At 34.5% G+C, this 20,547-nt stretch overlaps 1 protein-coding gene across 4 annotated transcripts in view; it reads right to left on the minus strand.

The window, feature by feature from the left end:
• Positions 1 to 20,547, minus strand: part of NIPBL (NIPBL cohesin loading factor) — a 197,335-nt gene that overhangs the window by 168,161 nt on the left and 8,627 nt on the right. The gene's annotated exons all lie outside the window — the stretch shown is intronic.

Raw genomic sequence — 20,547 nt, forward strand, 5'->3', positions numbered from 1 at the left:
TCTATCCGCAGACATAGTCTCTGATGATACAACCTGGGATTGATTCTATTAGTAGCAGGACTTTAACCTCTGTGTATAAGTGTACTTAAGAAGTAATACTGGACTTCCCTGGTGGTGCAGTGGTTAAGAATCTACCTGCTAATGCAGGGGACATGGGTTTGAGCTCTGGTCTGGGAAGATCCCACATGCTGCGGAGCAACTAAGCCCATGCAGCACAACTACTGAAGCCCGCGTGCCTAGAGCCCGTGCTGTGCAAAAAGAGAAGCCACTGCCATGAGAAGCCCACGCACCACAACCAAGAGTAGCCCCTGCTCACCGCAACCAAGAGTAGCCCCTGCTCGCCGCAACTAGAGAAAGCCTGTGCGCAGCAATGAAGACCCAACATAGCCTAAATAAATAAATTTATTTAAAAAAAACAAAAAAGATTTCCTTAAAGAAAAAAATATTGAAACACTGTAAAGCAACTATACTCCAATAAAAAAAAATTTTTTTTAGGGCTTCCCTGGTGGCGCAGTGGTTGAGTCTGCCTGCCGATGCAGCAGACACGGGTTCATGCCCCGGTCCGGGAAGATCCCACATGCCGCGGAGCGGCTGGGCCTGTGAGCCATGGCCGCTGAGCCTGCGCGTCCGGAACCTGTGCTCCGCAACGGAAGAGGCCACAACGGTGAGAGGCCCGTGTACCGCAAAAAAAAAAAAAAAAAAAAAATTAAAAAAAAAAGAATATTGAATAACAGACAGAAAACCTTAATTAATTCACTATGGGCCTAAAATCTAAAAAACTAAGAATTAAAAATAAGAAACTGATATACATTGGAAGGGATGTTCTGAACAGCATAAGAGACCTGCAGTAACTGATGAAAAAAGAGGAAAGGAAAAAAATAAACAAACTGAGGATTAAAATTGAAAAAGTTCACAAAATCAGGAGCCAAACATGTCTCTGACCCAAGATTTAGAAAGCAATCCTTTGGAAGGATTATCAGTTATTTTAAACCTATTTAAAAATTCATTTTTAAAAGGGCACAACACCATCCAAAGTTTTGGATGATTTCTTTAAGCTAGATTTCATTCTACAAAGTCCTATTGTTCAAAGCTCAACAAAACCAAACTCAAAACAAAGATGTGCACCGAATGTGGAATTCCACAAGAAAGGTATAACAAGAAAGCAAATGATATAAAACTTCCACAGAGGCTCAATCAAAAAGAAATATAATACATATTAATTTTTAAGTACTTATAAGGTAACCACATTACACTTATTTTTCTTTACTCTGGTTAAGATCTAAGGTAAAACAGAAGTTTTCAAAACAGAGAAAACTCAGAATTCTTTTACTCTTAACTTTTACCCATCATCTCTTTAAGCTAAACTTATCATCCTAAAATTATTCAAGGAACTCTCCCAGGACTTCCTCTTTTACTGAGTCTATTAGCTTCTGGACTCAAAGTCTGACTCCGTGAGTTTTAAGAGCCAACTTTCCAAAGTGAGGACACTAAAGAAATTTTTGAAACCACAAAAACTGAGTGATACAACAACATTAAAAGAATGGGCAAACACTATATTTGATTTCCAAAAGCAAAGACCTGAGATTTTTCTGAAGTAAAATTAAAATTCAACTTTAAAATTCTGCTTTAAATCTCACTTAATAGTTATTTATAGTTTAAGGATCCAAGGAGTATTATGTATAACATTATCAACCTCAGTGTAGGCTCCTCAAAGGAACTGGAGAAGCAGTATTTGTATAGTAAAGATTTCAAAACTAGGCTTTAGAATCAGAAAAACTTGGGTTCAAATTCTCCTTCCTCCTGTGTAAGCTGTATAACCTTGACTTCCTAAGCTTCAATTTCCTTACCTGGAAATGCAAATAATATCTACTCCAGAAGGTTTTTCCTAAGAGTGTTAAATATGACAACGAATAATATATAGAAATTTTTTGATAAATGTTTGTTTAAAGAGGGGGAGGGAGAGCAGGAAGAACTACCCTACCCATTTTTATATGTATTACAACACTTAAAGGTTAGTGATAAGAACAGTATTAATGTTAATGGAAGCTAAAATTTATCTCGTAAGAACAATTTTAAGGTACCTTTGCATTTGATTAATCCTTGTTGATCAACAGAACACATCATAAGCTAACTAGAGTATACCTCTTCATTTCTCTGATTGCCACTGATGATGAACATCTTTTTACATACGTACTTGCCATTTTAGGTTGACTTCTGACTCAGGTTAAAAAAACAGAAGTTTGGGGCTTCCCCGGTGGTGCAGTGGTTGAGAGTCCGCCTGCCAATGCAGGGGACATGGGTTCGTGCCCTGGTCCGGGAAGATCCCACATGCCGTGGAGCGGCTGGGCCCATGAGCCATGGCCGCTGAGCCTGCGCGTCTGGAGCCTGTGCTCCGCAACGGGAGAGGCCACAACAGTGAGAGGCCCGCGTACCGCAAAATAAATAAATAAATAAATAAATTTAAAAAGAAAATAGAAGTTTGAATTTGAGGAATAATAATGCACTATCACTGTTTCTCTTCTTTTGTTTCTAATCAGCAGATATATTTTTTATATCATTATATTGCTTGTATTAACAAAAGTCAACTTATTAATCTTGCCTCCTTGCCTCTCTTCTCTCTTACCTTCTTTTCCTCTTCCCTAATACTCTACCCTCTTTGCCTAGTCATTCTTTTTATCCCCCCACCCCACATCCCGTATGGTTCAAGCTCTCGAGATGCACTAATGAAAATCACTTATTGACCAGTGGAAGACAAAGACTTTAGAAATTACTAACCAACAGAATTTATTCTGCATCCATATATACACATCGTTATCATAAGCACTTATTTATTCCCGCAACAAACATTTGAGATGGCCCTTACTACAGGTAAAGCACACTGCTTTAAGTTCTAGACCACAATTCCTCAATTTTTAATCTTATGCTATAGCCAGATAGCACTAAATGAAAATTTTGACATAATGTGACCATAATTTTTCTTCTGAGCTATCTAATCTTACTTTCCATATATGTACAAGTTTGTCTGGTTTTTTTCCAGCCCACAAAGCAGCAGAATTAGACAACAGGAAAAATTCTGTCTTGTAACTACTGTTGGCATGTAGTGTCTGGAAGAATGGAGAACAGAATGAACCATAATGAACAAACGTAAATTGTCCCTAGAGAAAGGAGTATAAGTTAGAGCTAATAAAGGAGTTCAGCAAGGTTGCAAGATACAAGATCAATATATAAAAATCAACTGTACTTCCATACACTAGCAATGAACAATCTGAAAAATGAAGTTAAGAAAATAATACCATTTACAGTATCATCAAAAAGAATAAAATGCTTAGGAACACATTTAACAAAAGAAGTGCAACACTTGTACACTGTCCACAATACTAAAACAATCTGGAAGAAGAACAAAGTTGGAGGACTCATACTTCTCATTTTCAAACCTTACTACAAAGCTACAGTAATCAAAATAGCATGATATTGGCAAAAGGCAAGACACACAGATTGATGGAATAAAATTGAGAGTCCAGAAATAAACTCTTATATTTACATTAAATTAATTTTTGGCAAGGGTGCCAAGACCATTCAATGGGAAAAGAACAGTCTTTTCAACATATTGTAATGGCACAACTGGATAGTCACATGTAGAAGAATGAAGTTGGATCCCTACCTCATACCATATGCAAAAAATTAACTCAAAATGGATCAGACTTAAAGAGCTCAAACTAAATATAGGTGTAAATCTTCATGATCTTGGATTAGGCAATAGTTTCTTAAACATGGTATCAAAAGCACAAGCAACCAAAGGAATAAAACAGACAAATCAGACATCAACAAAATGAAAAGCTTTTGCACTTCAAAGGATACTATCAAGAAAGTAAAGTGAAAAGATAATCCACAGAATGGGAGAAAATATTTGCAAATCATACATGTGATAAGGGACACATCCGGAATCTATTAAAATTTTAATAATTTAAGAATAAAAAGATAGCTCATCCAACTTAAAAATGGGCAAACGATTAAAATAAACATTTCTCCAGAGATAAATGACCAATAAGCACATGAAAAGATGCCCAAAATAAAATCATAGCCACAATGAGATACCACTGCACACCCACTAGGATGGCTATACTCAAACAGACAATAGCAAGTATTAGAGACGATGCTGAGAAAGTGTAAACCTCAGTGTTAATGGAAATGTAAAAACCCTGTAGCTTCTTTGGAAAAGTCTAGCAGTTCCTCAAAGAGTTAAACATACGGTTAGCATATGACCAAGAAATTCCATTCCTATGTATCTGCTCAGGGGAACGGAAAACACAGAAAAGGCTTTATTCATAATAGCCAAAAGGTGAAAACAACCCAAATGTCCATCAACTGACAAAAGGTTAAGTAAAATGTGGTATACCCACACAACAGAATATTATTTGGCCATAAAAAGCAGTTAACTACTCATGCATGCTACAACATGGATGACCAAGTGAAAGCAGCCAGGTACAAAAAAGCCACATTGTATGATTTCAGTTATATGAATAAGGAAATCCATAGCAACAGAAGGTAGATAGTGGTTGCCGCGGGCTGTGGGAAGAATGGAGTGTGACTGCTTATGGGTATGGGGTTTCTTTTCAGGGGAATGAAAATGTTCTGGAACTAGGCAGTGATGATGGTTGTACAACTTTGTGAATATACTAAAAACCACTGAATTTTTACCACTGTACACTTTAAAAGAGTGAATTTTATGGTTTTTAAGAATGTGAAATAGTTTCCAAACTTTTTCAAACTAGTTCAGATGAGCCACTTAATCAGCAAACGCTTGCTAAAAGCCTGCTCCAGGCAAGACACTTTTTAAGGTACCACAGGCAGATCCTGCCCTCAAAGAGTTTATAATCTGACTGATAATATAAATAACGTGAAAATGAAACAAAATAAGCCATAGCTTGATATACAATATGAAAATGTGATGAGTCAGCATATAACTTACATTACTAACTCCTACACTCAGGTATGTATTAGAAAAGGAAGAGATCACATGAATTGGGGCAAGAGCAAAGAGAGAAAATGTTAAGCTTGGGGGGAAAAAAAAAAAAAACCCACAAAAACCCCAGGTGACTCTAATATGCTACCTACCTCCATTACTACCCAAAACCCTTAAGATCTTGATAGAAAGAAGGTAGGATTTGGATAGATGGAGAGAAAAGGAGGTAAATGTTTTGACTAAAAGGTGTGAAGCTGGAAAATACAAAATGAGCTATCAAAATATAGTGGATATATTTGTATATATATGTATATTGCCATACACAGCAGTATAGTACAATAACTTTAGAGGCATAATTAACTTTAGATAACAGAATGAGTTAAATCAAGTTCCTTGTATAAGTAGAGTTATTATTTGGGATACTTCACTTGATTTGGGGTATATAGCCAAGTTGTGTTGTGAAGGAGTACTTATCACATTTCAATACCAGATGAACTTGAGTTGATTTGATAACTTTCTGTTTCTTATCCAATTCCTTCCTAATAATAATTTATGTCACAAACTAGCAGACTTTTATTTAAAAATATACTTGACAAGTATGTTTTTCATCAAATCACCAATTAGAAAGGTAGCTGTCAACAAATAAAAAGAATAAATATGGGCTTCCCTGGCGGCGCAGTGGTTGAGAGTCCGCCTGCCGATGCGGGGTACACGGGTTTGGGAAGAATAAATATTTGCTGAGGACTTACTGTAAGTGCACAGCACGGTTCCACGCATTTTACACATCACTTTGTAAAAGTGTATATCCAACATATACAAAATAAGGCACTTTGACTTTTAAGTAAACTTTCTAAACATAAGCCACCCTTACGAAGAGATCAGTCAGTTCATCATTTTTTATTTTATTCTAAGTACTGTTGCTAACTTGTATTTGAGGGGTTTTTTTGCATTACGCGGGCCTCTCACTGCTGTGGTCTCTCCCGTTGCGGAGCACAGGCTCCGGACGCGCAGGCTCAGCGGCCATGGCTCACGGGCCCAGCCGCTCCGCAGAATATGGGATCCTCCCGGACCGGGGCACGAACCCATGTCCCCTGCATCAGCAGGCGGACTCCCAACCACTGCGTCACCAGGGAAGCCCTGTGTTTGAGTTTTTAACTTAAATTTTTCTCACTAATTCTTTTGCCAAATTCATTTGTAGTATCTGCTACTCTTCTTTCCTTGATTCTACTACAATCTTTCTCGTATCCAGAAACTCCACTCCATTCTACTTCTATTTTTAATTTTAAGGCATTAATAACTCTACTCACCATGGTTCTTTGCTCCTTTATGCCTCGCAGATGATGTTTTTATAGAATAGAAAAAAAAAATAGAAATAGAAAAAATAAATAAAATAGAGGCATCTCTTAGGCAGCCATGTAAACTTTGAGAGGGAGGCTGATAAAAATTCCTAGCATCAAATGCCTAGAATTCATTGCTCAGAGCACAATAGTTATTCAATTAATTCTTCTGGAATGATTACTAAGGAACTAGCTAATAGAGAAACTTATAAAATTTACCTTACATCTCCATAGAAGGGTTATAATTTGAAAAAGTTCCCTAGGTGATTCTGACACGCCAACTCTTTAATCCAAAATAAAAACAAAAAACAAACAGTACATTCACTTAAATGTACTTAAATACTAGGAAAGCACTCATTTTCATATTGACCTGGTAAATTATTTTTGACAAATCAGTTTGATTCCTTCATAATTATTTCTGCATATAATACTTTTGAAAAGCTACTGCTTTTCATTTTTTATTTAATTATTCTAAAAGCAGGCCTTAAATTATATCTGTAAAGACAATCCCCTCTTGAGCAAAGCAACATAGTTTCTCACTAAAAGGTCTCATAATATGTATGCATTTAGTATAAAACCAACTAAAGAAGCAGCCTTCAGATTATGTTGGATAGACAAATACACCAGGAAGGCCCTAAGAACAGCCTTATACAATAGAAAACAGTCATACAAGAACATTCATTTTGTTATCCTAAGTTCATAGTAATAGTCAGTACACTGGAAAACAAAGCCATAAGAAGAAATGGTATTATTATCTTCTGGTAATTTAAACCAAGTAAGATTTTTTTTTTAAATACTACTTTTTAACCCTGATTTAAGACTGTTTGGAGAGATCTTCTAGGTCAGCCTTGAAAGAAATTTTCAAATAACTATTAGTATCTACAACAATTTGACCAAGTCACTAAATTTTTTAATATCCATTCCATCCAAAATGTGAAAAGTGATACAGTGTTTGGTAGACTGTATTCTTATTAACCAGCCAAAAGTTATTCATTTTATGTTGGCTTCAAAAGCTATATGCTAGTGGGCTTCCCTGGTGACGCAGTGGTTGAGAGTCCGCCTGCTGATGCAGGGGACACGGGTTCATGCCCCGGTCCGGGAAGATCCCACATGCTGCGGAGTGGCTGGGGCCGTGAGCCATGGCTGCTGAGTCTGCACGTCCGGAGCCCCGTAACGGGAGACGCCACAACAGAGACAGGTCCGCGTACCGCAAAAAAAAAAAAAAAAAAAAAAAAAAAAAAGCTATATGCTAGTAAGTCAGGAAGAGAAAAACAAATACCGTATGCTAACACACATATATGGAATCTAAAAAAAAAAAAAAAGGTCATGAAGAACCTTGGGGCAGGATGGGAATAAAGATGCAGACCTACTAGACAATGGACTTAAGGGCACGGGGAGGGGGAAGGGTAAGCTGGGATGAAGTGAGAGAGTGGCATGGACATGTATACACTACCAAATGTAAAACTGATAGCTAGTGGGATGCAGGTGCATAGCACAGGGAGATCAGCTTGGTGCTTTGTGACCACCTAGAGGGGTCGGATAGGGAGGGTGGGAGGGGGGGAGACGCAAGAGGGAAGAGATATGGGGATATATGTATATGTATAGCTGATTCACTTTGTTATAAAGCAGAAACTAACACACCATTGTAAAGCAATTATACTCCAATAAAGATGTTAAAAAAATAAATAAAATAAATAAATAAAAGCTATATGCTAATTCTAATTTGTATATCTATACGAAAACTATAATAATAAATTGAATATTGCCTTGGATATTCTCAGTTAAGGTAATAAAAGAAATTCTAGGATTTCAACATGGTTTTAAAGTTAAATTTTACATATCCTTTTTAAAAGTCTACATAGATTTAGAAATGTCCTCATAAAAATAATTCTCTAATAGACTAATTCATAATTATGACTTTGCCAAAGAAAAGCCTAATGTCTTCTCAGCTCTGAAGTAGAGACTCTCATATCTACCACAAACCTGAATGTCCCACTGACATGCCTAAAACTGTAATATCATCTCCTTCCCTTCCTCTACAACCCCATCTTCCAATTCTTATAACCTTCTCCTCTTATATTCCTGATCTTTAGTGAATGGAACTTTCATACTTCAAGGCCCAGAAACAAGAAACTTGAGAATCAATCCTCAACTCAGAAGCCAATGCAGAATTCTTAAAGGCATATACATTCCTTCATAATCTGGACCCTGCCCCCTCTCTGTAGCTTCGAATCTTTCTGGCACGCTCCTTTTCCAGCCCTATACTCAATAATCAAAGCATCTGCAGTTTCCAAAATCAAACTGTTGCCCAGACTCCCAAGTCTAATTAATGGCCTTCTAAACTTACTTTATACATCATCTCTAGCCTAAATTAGGTGATCCCCCTCAGTGTTCCTACTGTATCCTCTTTGTTAATCTTGATATTGTAACAAAATCTTTATTATTAGACTGTAAGATCATTGAAGGCAAGAGTGAAATATTTTATTTCACCACTTGTAATGCCTTATAGTTCCTGAGATAGAGGAAACACTTGATGTTTGATGAACAAGAGAATGAATGTGAGATCAAAGCCAAGTCCACATCACACTAGATGTTTCATATCTCAAATATTAAGTCTAAGTAATAGGACCTACCAAAAAACTGATTTTTCTTTTTCATACGTTCCAATCTAAAATCTACCTACTACTTTTCTGCAGATAAAAGACTGATGATCCCTTAACTATAACTATCTCTAGGACCTACCTACTCTCTTCTTCCATTTATCTAAATTCCTTTTTTCCCCCTTTGCTTTGTGTTTTTATTAGTCCACAAAAATCGTAAAAGCTGAGGACTCCTTCAGTTTACAGCTGAAGAAATGGGCTTAATGACTGGTCTAAATGTCACTTGGCTAGTAGCTAGTTCAGACAAGATTCTATGCTAATTTCACTATATAATACCTCCAAATGATATACCCAGTTTGAAAATCCCATTATTTTTATTATGAAGAAGTTCAAAAATATATTGAAAAGAGACCACAGCCAAAACAGTGGAGGAGATGAGCATTTAAATGACCTAACAATAATCTTAATAGGAAAGGTGCATCATATGAAAGAAATGAATTCACTGAATGAATTAAGACGTGAATGAAAATAAAGATTATGGAAGGGTAAAACTATTTTTGGAAATATATATTAGGCGCCACAGAAAGGTTCAAACCTTTTGGCCTAACTACCACTAACGGAATTCTACTCTAAATGAATAAAGTCCCCAAAGGGGGAAAAAAACTGTAAAGATGTTCCACTGCCTCATTTTCGTACAGAAAGAAGTGACAGCAAGTAAAATGTCCAAAGTAGAATACTAAGAAAATTATGGTTCATCCACTGACAGAATGTTGGGTAACATTTTAAATATTTAAAAAATTAGGAATATCTTTATGATAAAACCTTAAGAGAAAACAGGACTAGGTACATATATTTATACCGTAAATACATATTTAACCATAATTATATTCATATAAATATTTTTATTAAAAACATAGTAGGGAAAAACATAAAATATGAGATTATATTTTTTTTCCTATTTTCCCAATAGCATGTAGTTTTTTTCCATACTGCTTCTATAATTAAAGGAAAAAAGAGAGGGAAAAGCTTTCGCTTTGAGATTCTTAAAATTTTTTAAGCTCTAAATCCCACAATTTAGCCTTACCTAACATACCAGCAAACTATAAGTAGTTTTGGTTCCCAAGAAAACTAAGGGAATGGAGAGTTGCTGAAGTATGAAATTTTTATAAAGAACATTAAAATTTTGGTGGCTGTCGTCTAGTTGAAAACAGAATCAATAAAACCATATGATAATTAGCATAGGTGGCAACATGGCTCAACATCGAGGTAGCATAGTAACAAGCATGTTGTAATCTCTAAGTCGTTTTAAATTCTAGTGTTTAGGCCCCCTCATCTCAATACTGAGGACAATGGCACTTTGACATAAGCTAAAAACCATGAATAATTGGAAACGACTGAAGAACTATAATATCTCTCTCCCTTTCCCACCAACACCTCCCATGTCCTAATATGCATATCTGGATTATGCAGGTCATTTTATCCCTGAGCCTATTACTTCGTCCCTTACCACTGAAGATGGAAGTCCAGAGCTAATACTTGAAATCAGAAGCAAAACTGGAGTGGGAATAAAAGAATAGAAAGAATTCAAAAACACTTCTGTACATAGATCTTCCTCTTATCCAGCTAAACAAACCTAATTATCCAAATACAAGTAGTTAAATTACACAATTCTTTGCTTTAAAGGCTGTCCTACCTTTTACGGGCTCAGTGTTCTCTTTCCTCTATCAAATTTGCTTAATATTTAGCAAGCCCCACCTATCTGCTGTCACTCCAATCAGTCCTATATCTAAAAACTAAAATATAATTCAAATTCATGTATTCAACAATTGTTCATTGAATGCTTACTATGTGCAAGCCACCACAACTCAATAACTAGGCAAGGTTCTTGGTCAGTCTTTGTAAACAGCCTTTGGATTGATCCCATTTTCTCAAAAACATGGCAGTTAGCACTAGAACAAAATACAGCACCTATTATTTCTTTAGTTATAAATTCTAGATACAGTGAAGAAAATGTTTACATCATTTTTCAAGGTAGCATCACATTTTAAGATGCCCTTCACAAGAGATACTTAGGGTTATTTAAATCAGTGACTCTAAGCATACCCTTCTGTTCAAACTGGGGAATAAGGAGATCATTTCTTATTCTAAGGAAGAAACATTGCAAGGTTATACAAAACCATGAGCAACAACCTCCAAACTCACAAACATGTAATACAGCTACAGTATATGTGACTCTTGCTATTAAAAATGTTTGCATGCCTAGCAACTGAACAGTATCATATCTCCACTGCATTTGCTTCTTTAGTTTTGTTACCTGCAATAAAAATGAAAATGTTATTCAAGTAAACTTGCTTCCACAGTACAGGAAAGTCAATTAAAAAGCCTTCCTTTGCTCCTACATTCTCATTTTCTTCTCAATTCAGACTCTGCCCCTGAACACATAAACATGCAGCATTTAAATGAACGTACACATCCATGAAATGTAGTGCTCTAAAAGTAAGGTATGGAAAGAAGACTGAGTTCAAACTGTTCTACTTGATATACTGGGTTCTAAAGTAAGAAGTTCTGGATTTTAGATATGGAAATGGGTACAGAAAACATTGACATTTAAGCTATAAAACATGAAAGGTACTGAAAGTTACACCTTAATTTTAAATATCAGAGCCCAAGCATATGAGCAAAAAGTATCCTAACACTAAATACATCTTTCACAATTACCTCTAAATCTTTCCTAAAATGCTATAAGTTATTCCATCCAACAAGCTGTACATACACGCCCACTCTCAGAATCAAACTGTAAAGGAGGGATGGATTCAAGTGATATTCAGGGAGGTGCTATGAATGGGTAAACAACTGGGTAAACAACTTGTTTGGAGATACACTAAAGAAGAAGGGTCAAGCATTATCACCAAGTTTCTAGTTTAGGCAACTTGAGTTAATGATGGGAACATTAACCTACTTCACATAGTTCTAAGAATACTTTTTCTTTTTGAGTGGGAGGGGATAAGGTTAGGGAAGAACTGACACATGAGTTCAGACTTCTACACTACTTTTGAATTTATAGTATTTATGGGACATCAGGAGGTGCCTGGTAAGACAGCTGGATCTGTCTCAGAAGAAAATTATATTCTGCAGATAGATATGTGAGTCATCAGCATGTAAAATAAGTCAAATGAATAGATTAAATCAATAGGAAGAGAGAAGAGAATGAAGGTTGAAGAACCACCTTGGGAATACCAATATTTAAGGAGTGCGCAGAGATGGAAGAGCTAGCAAAAAGAGTCTACAAATGAGACTGATATCCTTGCACCCAAGAGAGAAAGCGGTTTCAAAAAGGGAGGAGGGAGGGGGAACAAAATAGGTGGTCAAACAAAATAACTTTCATCATTATCTGCCCCAACTTTCAGGAAATAGCACTACTTCTCTAACTTTAAGGATTAGAGGAGAAGCGATGACTGTTCTTCACTATAACCTATGCTCTATTTTTAGTATAAACAGCAGTTTTATACTAAAGTGTAAACTCAATTTCTGGATAAGTTATCACTGCACCATTGTTCCAGTTTCTATGTGCTGTATGTTCAAAATACACGATGCTACCTATTTTAATTATGATGAAAAAGAGGGCAATGTCTATTTTACCTACTTGGTAGAGCATCTAACCTAACAGAATTGACTAGTATAAATGCATGCCACTCAACAGTAATGTAAATTACAAGATTTTTGGAGTTGAGGGGTAAACACGGGCAAGTAAAATTATGTCCAATAATAAAGCAGCTGCAAAATCTGAGACAAATATCTAAAACTATTCAAAGTATTTTTTGACAGGGTAGTACCAAAGTTAAAGAGTATATCAAATTCAATTTCAAAATTCAGATACCAACAAACTACTAATACAGGCAACATGGATGGATCTCAAAAGCCTTATGCTAAGTGAAAGAAACCAGACCCAGAAGCCTATATAAGTATGATTCCATTTATGTGACATTCTAGAAAATACACAACTACAGGGACAGAAATTAGATCTGGCTGCCAGGGGCTAGACTAGGGGTAGGAAACTGATTACAAAAGGATATAAGGGAACTTTGGGGGGTGATGGAAATATTATATGTCTTGATTAAGGCAGCAGTTGCAAGATAATGTTTGTCAAAACTCATCAAACTGTACAACGGCAATAGTGAATTTTACAGTGTAAATTATACCCCAATAAGCCTTACTTAAAAAAAATTCAGTCACCATATCACTATTATATTTAAACAGCATTTTTAATGTGCTGTAATGTATTTCTAATTATCTAAATTGTTATTATATATAATACTTAAATTAGCAAAGAAAACAAAAACTACAATAAATCAATCTCAAGCTTAGAACAAAGTATTTAGATACTTTCCCTCTTACAATAAATCCCAGTATCTTACTCTCAATTCTACTGCCCAAGTGAGCAAAACAAAAGCTCCTTCCTATGCTTTACAATCTTAACAGCTAAAAAAATAACTGTTTTAAGTTTTTCTTTGATTCTTTTAATACATAAGTTATGTGATGTATGTATTGATTGGGATATATGTAAATACTATCACATAGTTTAATTCTAATTAATCAGTTCAACAAAAATGTAATGAATACCTATAGCACAGGACAAGCACTGCAATGGTGTTACAGACATAAACATGAAAATGTCTCCTTGCTCTCATAGAGCTGGTGGTTTAGTATGTCTGAAAAACATAGGAATAAATTATTTTATCAAGAGGTATAAGCAATAAACTGACAAATGCTATGAAATTAAATGGCCAGGAAAACTTAAACAAAAAAGGCCATGCTTTCTTTCTCCTTAAAAAAAAATTTCTGGTCCTTGAGCTGACGTTTTGAGAAGGTAACACACCCTCCAGAACAAAGTAAGAATGCTACCCTAGTATACATTTTCACAGTTAGTGTCAATGCTTTTTCACCAGCAATATTTTGAACTTATGAAGATCTCAGAATCTGAGGCCTTTTAAACTGCTCTAGGTTTCATTAACATTAAAAATACCACCTATATTCACCAAGCTGTGTAAAAATTTGCTTGGGGAGGAGGTAAAGATTGGACACTGACAGAGAGAGAAAGAGATACATAAGGGAAACAGAATATTAGTAGAGTTAAATAAAAAGCATATTCCATATATGTCTTTCAGGATAACCTGGAGTAGGTTACAGCATGAATACTGGATTCTTAATTCTTTTCTCAAAGGGAAAAAAATGATAGCAGTAGCTTTTAGGCCATTACATTTCAACTTTTAACCTTAAGAGTTTTCTGAGACATAGGCAGAACTCTGGGAAAAAGATTATGTTATGTGCAACATTTTAAGAACAGTACTTTTTTTTAATGGGAGTTAGGGCCAATATATACCCATGTAAATTTTCAATTTGGTCATTACCAAAGAAAAACTAAATTATGTATAGCCTATACTCAGATCATCAATTTCTTTACGTAGAAACTGGCAATCCTATCGGACAAAGAAAGCTAAAAGCAGATTTTAAAATCCTGAAAGGGTTAAAATAGATAAGCAACAAGGATATACAGGATAGCACAGGGAATTATACCCATTATCTTATAATAACCTATAATGGAATATAATCTGCAAAAATACTGAATCAATATGGTGTACACCTAAAACTAATACAATATTGTAAATCAACTATACTTCAATTAAAAAAAAAACAAATAAAATAAAACATAGCAAATATAGGAAAAAACCAAGCAAAACAACAAATAAAATAAAATCCTGAACGGGTTGCCAAGTAGCAGCGTTGAGAAAACTGAGTGTTGAAAAACCTCCTATTTCCTTACTAGGACTAATTTCAAGGACTTGTTTGTTTGTAAATAAAGAAATTAAATATACCATCATAATATTAATATTTTTACAGTAAACTATAGTTTGAATTTTAATAATTCATTAGTGTTTCAAGCACTGTTTTTAAGGTATCTAGAATCAAGGACTATTTTTAAAAAACAGTACTTATGAAGTACACATGCATTTTATTGGCACAAGACTAAAGAATTGAGAATATAAGTGACCCAAATGTGTCCATTCTAACAAAAAGGAATCCAGTATTTCAAAATTATGTCACAGCTTCTGAATTTCTCAGGAGAGGTAAAAGTATACAAAATTATTTAAATAAATAAATTAATCAGTTTGCTAATTCCATGTTTTTCCATCCTGTTAAAGTTTTTCCTTTCTGCCAAAAGGCAAATACATACAAAAGAAAATTTTTAAGAGTTTGCTATATCATGTTAAATGTTACACAAACGTAAGATGGCAAAAAAATTTACCTACATTAATTATGTTAAAAATTTAGTGTACTCTTGAGAATATTTTTAATGCTTAATGTTTTTATAAAAAATAATTCAAGAATCACAATATTACGAAAATAAAGTGGCTTTTCCACACTTTAAAAAAATACAGCATGCATTATATTTAACATCAATATTCTATTTAAATGCACATCTGTACATAGGAACATTTTGTATATTTTGTATAGTGTAAAGTTAACAAGGTGTGTTTTAAAAGACTGTAATCAGATAATGTATCAGCTATAACTGACCAAAAAACTTTAGAATTCCTCTTTTTAAGCCATAGGATAGCTTTATAAGCCACACAAGAAAAACAAGTCTCACTACTTTATAATCAAGCCTACTCTTTTTATCAAAAAAAAAAAAAACAAACAAAAGTATTGTAAATCTTGAAGAGACAGAGTGGCAGAATGGAAAGAATAGAAGTTTTAGAATTAGACATATTTGAGTTGGGATCCTATCTCTAACACTTGCTAGAATTGCCACCTTGGACAGGTTATTAAACATGATGAGCTTCAACTTCCTTGTCTGTAAAACGAGAACAATATCACTAACCTCATTGGATAGTTGGGAGGTAATCACGATAAACAGTGTAGTGGTTAAGGTTGGTGGGTGAAGCATCAACTCCAGAGTCCTTTCTCCACTTTCTTCCACTTGTTAGCTGTGTGACCTTAGTCACTTAATCATTCTATATCTCAGTTTTCTCAAATACCTTACAGTAATAAATATAACCAAACTCAAACTCATACTATACCTTGAAGAATTGAGAAAATCCATATAAAGCTCCTGGCACAGTTTTTGGCACATGGGAATCACTCAATAATATTACATATTACAAATGTAAGGCACTCAACACAATGCCTGACACAAAAAAGATCTTAAATCTTAGCTTTCCTAAACTAAGTTCTAAATTACTTTTTTACTGTCTCTAAATTCAAATTCACCCCTGAAGATAAACGTATGCCATTAAGAATGAGAAAAAAATACTAGCTCAAGGTCTATAAAGGTATTCACTAAAAGAGTCCCCATAAGAGTGTATGTAATGGCAACAGCTCTGGAATAAGTGCACAACTTCCCAAGCTGAGAACTTCAAAACAATCCACATTCTTTGGCTATATAAATACTGGAATTTTTAAAAAGTACCAGTCATACTAATTTATAGATTCATCTACTACAATACAAATTGGTCATATACATTTCTATGAATAAAATCACCCTAAAGCTCAATTTTCCCTTTCTAAAAAGATGCTTTGACAGTTTCAACTCAATATAAAAAACTTAAAAGAAGTAAAAAATTCAGATTAACAAACTCAAAATTAAAATGTAAGACAGTAAAGATGTGCTGACTTCAAAATTATTGAAATTATTATTAATATATATAGCATATATAGTCTAGATTCTATTTTAGTTCTTTGCCTAAAGTACATAATTTCCTTGACTACATGACTTTTAAGTATTGATTCAACTGAGCAACTAAAGGATAATGATTAAGAATTTACTAAAACTAGAAATTTGGAATCCTAAGTCCTTAAGAACAAATATAAATCAGACTGATCATACTAATAAGACAATAGACAGTTTTCTGACATTTTCAGCCTCAGTTTCTTCATCTGTAAATTGTGGATGATAATTGTTTCTATTTCAGGAGCCTGTTAGAAGAATTAAATGAGATAATACTGGGGGGGCATACACACGTTAACACAATTCCTGGCAAATAATAAGCCCTCAAAATCTTACCTAGCTGGCAATGCTGTATCAAGAAATGATCTCTCCTAGTAATATCACTTTGGGAATAGAAAGAAACCTGCCTTATAACATAATGCAATCTGACAAAACTCAATTCATTAAAACTGACTGCAGACTTGGTGTTTAAAATCGCATTCAAATCAATTAGAAACACTAAAATTCCACTCTAGTAGTTAAAAAACAGAATAAGAATAAAACTTTAAGGAGTCATTATTTACTACACATACAGTTAATTCACTTACACTCCTGAAGAGGGACATATGTAAATAAACTTAATCACCTGAACACCAAATATATACACACAAGGTCAAGATTTCTAATGTAAAAGTACTATTTTCATACCAGGAAAATACAACCAAAAGACAAGTATCATATCTCTCTATGGAGATGAGAAAAGCACCTTGGACTCAGATAATTGAAAAAAAATCACAAATGGTATCAGTGTTGGCACTGAGCAATACCTAGCTTCATGACCAAAGCTCACAGGTTTCTTACAGCAACATAATCTAATAAGAAACTACTAAGAGTCAGAGAATACCTAATCTCCCACTGAGTCACTACATGAATCTCTACAACTCATGTGGCCTCTGAGTTTTTCATCAAAAAATGGAAATCACGCTGGTCATTTACCTTGCAGGGAAATGAGAATATTTATGAATGAACTCAGGTCACCCTGAAAAAGGACTGACTTAAAAATACAGAGAATAATTATTGACATCTGCTAAAAACAGAAAAAAACTTTGTTCAAAAAGTATATTTTTAAATGATTTTTAAAAGCAACATAAGACCATACATTACCACCAAAGCCAACTTAGTATGCTCAGGATATTAAAGATGTCAACTAAACACTTAATTACCAGGCTTCTATAAAGTTCCTAGTCAGTAATATCCTATTCGTTTTTGGCAAATAAATGTGATAAACGGAATTGAAGTTACATTTCTATGAAAAGAATTTTTATTTACCTCAGTCTTCCCAGTCACTTTATATAAAACTGAAATCTTACATTATTTTAAAAATTTCAGAATTACTTACAAATTATGCTTTTCCTAATAAGCAAGAGTGCGGAAAGTTAAATGAAACGGTGTAAAACACAAACTCTTTAGTTTTTATTTACTCTTTATTATTAATTTTTACACCTTATTTTGGGAGAGTAAAACTACCATAGTAGAGTATGTCAAAATATAACACAGATGGGTTCAAATGTTTCTACAGCAGTCTGATGATGAATTGGTACCAAAAAATTAAATATGAAATTAGTTTAGGAAGGCTTAGAAAATACATGTTTGAGTTGGGTAGCCTGGCTCCAAATAAAGAAAACTTCATGTTTGAATTGGTACAGCTTTGCTCATAATATTTTTGAAATTTAATAATGATCATTATGCAGAAAATCAAAACTAGGCTTACTACCATACTGAAAACTTTCACTTTTCATCCCCAAAGAGAATCTGAAATAGTCTTTCTTCGAAGATAACTCTTTTCTTCTTAAAGGTGGACGGTATTAATAATGATCCGTAGCACAGGTTCAAAAGGCTTTCGAATAACTTTAGTAAACAAATTTGTTGAATGGCTTTCAAAAGGAAGCATCCAATATACTCATCTCAAAACACTAGAATTATTTACTATTCAACTTTAATTTGATTTACTAGACTTTCACAATATACTTTAAAACTACTTTCTTTTCAAGTAATTATTATAAGTTACTGGTAACTCTGCAGACTCAAAAGAAACAATAAACCATACTGTTGAAATTTCTTCTAAGTATATTATGAAATATTTATCCTATAATATAACCAGCATTATAAGATTTCTGGAACACTTATAGTTGTTTCCTTTCGCTGAATTTAAAAAAAAAAATGGAAATACAAGATTAGCCACTGGTGACTATCCCGACCAATACAGGGGAGGTAGAGCAGACTATTCCTAATCTCTAGGGAAACACAAATTATTCCTTCCAACCAAGTTATCAAAAATGTAAAGTTCAAGTTTAGGTTTTACTCAAGTTTCACAATGTCTCCTTTAAAAATAATCTATTTAATCGGTTTGGACTAAACAAAAAATATTTTCAATGTAATTTAAAGAAATATTTATGGTATCTGAACGAAAGCTATCACACAACCTATATTACTTACAGATTACTAAATATGTAGAATTAGGAAAATAGGGTCTGATAAGAACTAATTCACTTTAATTCCAAAGTCACAATAAAAAATCAGTCACATAAATAGATATCTAATATACTGATTTAAACATCTGTGTAAGAAAGCTCCCTTTAACTATATAAAACGCTAAAGATAAGTTGTTCCTGCTAATGAAAACTAAGCAAGCAGAACTCCTCTTTCCATTACCTTTAGAAGTATGTTCATCCCTTGACATAGGTCTCAGTATTTTAAGTTGTTCATATAAGGGCCTTTTAAACATTTACATTGAAGCCCTACCCCGCCTCCCACCCCCAAATCCTCCACTTAAGAAGTGAACTGTTCCTACCTTCTGTATTTCCCCCCCCCTTCCCCAGCCCCCATTAGCGTGCCCCCCACCCAGTGTAGGCCTGAGGCCCTGTAGCAAACAGTGTCTAACAGGAGCAGGCAGCACAAAGACAGGAATGGGAGATTAGTGGGAGGGAGGGAGGCCGGGATTGGGGCTCAGCAGGAGCTTCAGGCTTTTTAAAATTCAAACTGCTCCCTGACCAATACAAATCACGGACACGCTACTGACTACTACACGGATTTATAGCATTAAAAACATGCCTCGTACGTGACAGCTATATTAACTTCACTCTTTTTAACATTTATCCATACGTTTGCAGGAAATGTGGAACAATTTATTTTAAGCAGAGGGCCAAACTCAAGAACAACCTTCAGAAAAGTTACTTCTACAATGACAATAATAATTCAATGAGACACAAAAAATTCGAACCAATGTTAACACCCACTAATAAAACAAGGGACTTTTTTGATCAGTGTTGCTTCATTTTAAGCAATGAAAGGTTTCCTTCAGTGACTATGAGACAAAGTATCAAAACAGTCTAACCCAGGTACATTTATTTTTCTGTGCAACTTGTATGGCTGAGGACTTTTAAACTGGTTTTTCCTTTATGCCAACCTACATTACCAACGCCTCCATAAGCAAGACCTAAACACTTAACTTATTTGTGAACTAGAATTTAAGATAGAACTGATCTTTTTCTCCAGCATTTACAGATACATTTGACCTATTAAAATGACACCTCTCTCATTACACAGTCAAACATCATGGGCACAAACAGCCAATGACAATCCTGGGACCTCAAGAAGATCTGCCCTGACATGAAAGGATGGCACCTTCTACATTTTTTTTAAACCTCCCAGGGATTTTAGGCATAACTTAATTTCCATCCTTCTAAAGAAAATTGGTTGTACCTGTATCTCAGCACAATTCTCAGAACATTTAAAAAATCTTTTTTAAGCTTCTACACGTTTAGATCAGGAAGTACCTAAGTGTGTTATGTACAGTCGTTTAAAACTGTCCTTATACAACGCACACAAATATAAAGTGGCAGGGTAAACCTGTCAAGTACTTTATACTTGTCTTTGAATAAA

Source organism: Phocoena sinus, chromosome 3, assembly GCF_008692025.1.
Source record: "Phocoena sinus isolate mPhoSin1 chromosome 3, mPhoSin1.pri, whole genome shotgun sequence".
Lineage (NCBI taxonomy): Eukaryota > Metazoa > Chordata > Mammalia > Artiodactyla > Phocoenidae > Phocoena > Phocoena sinus.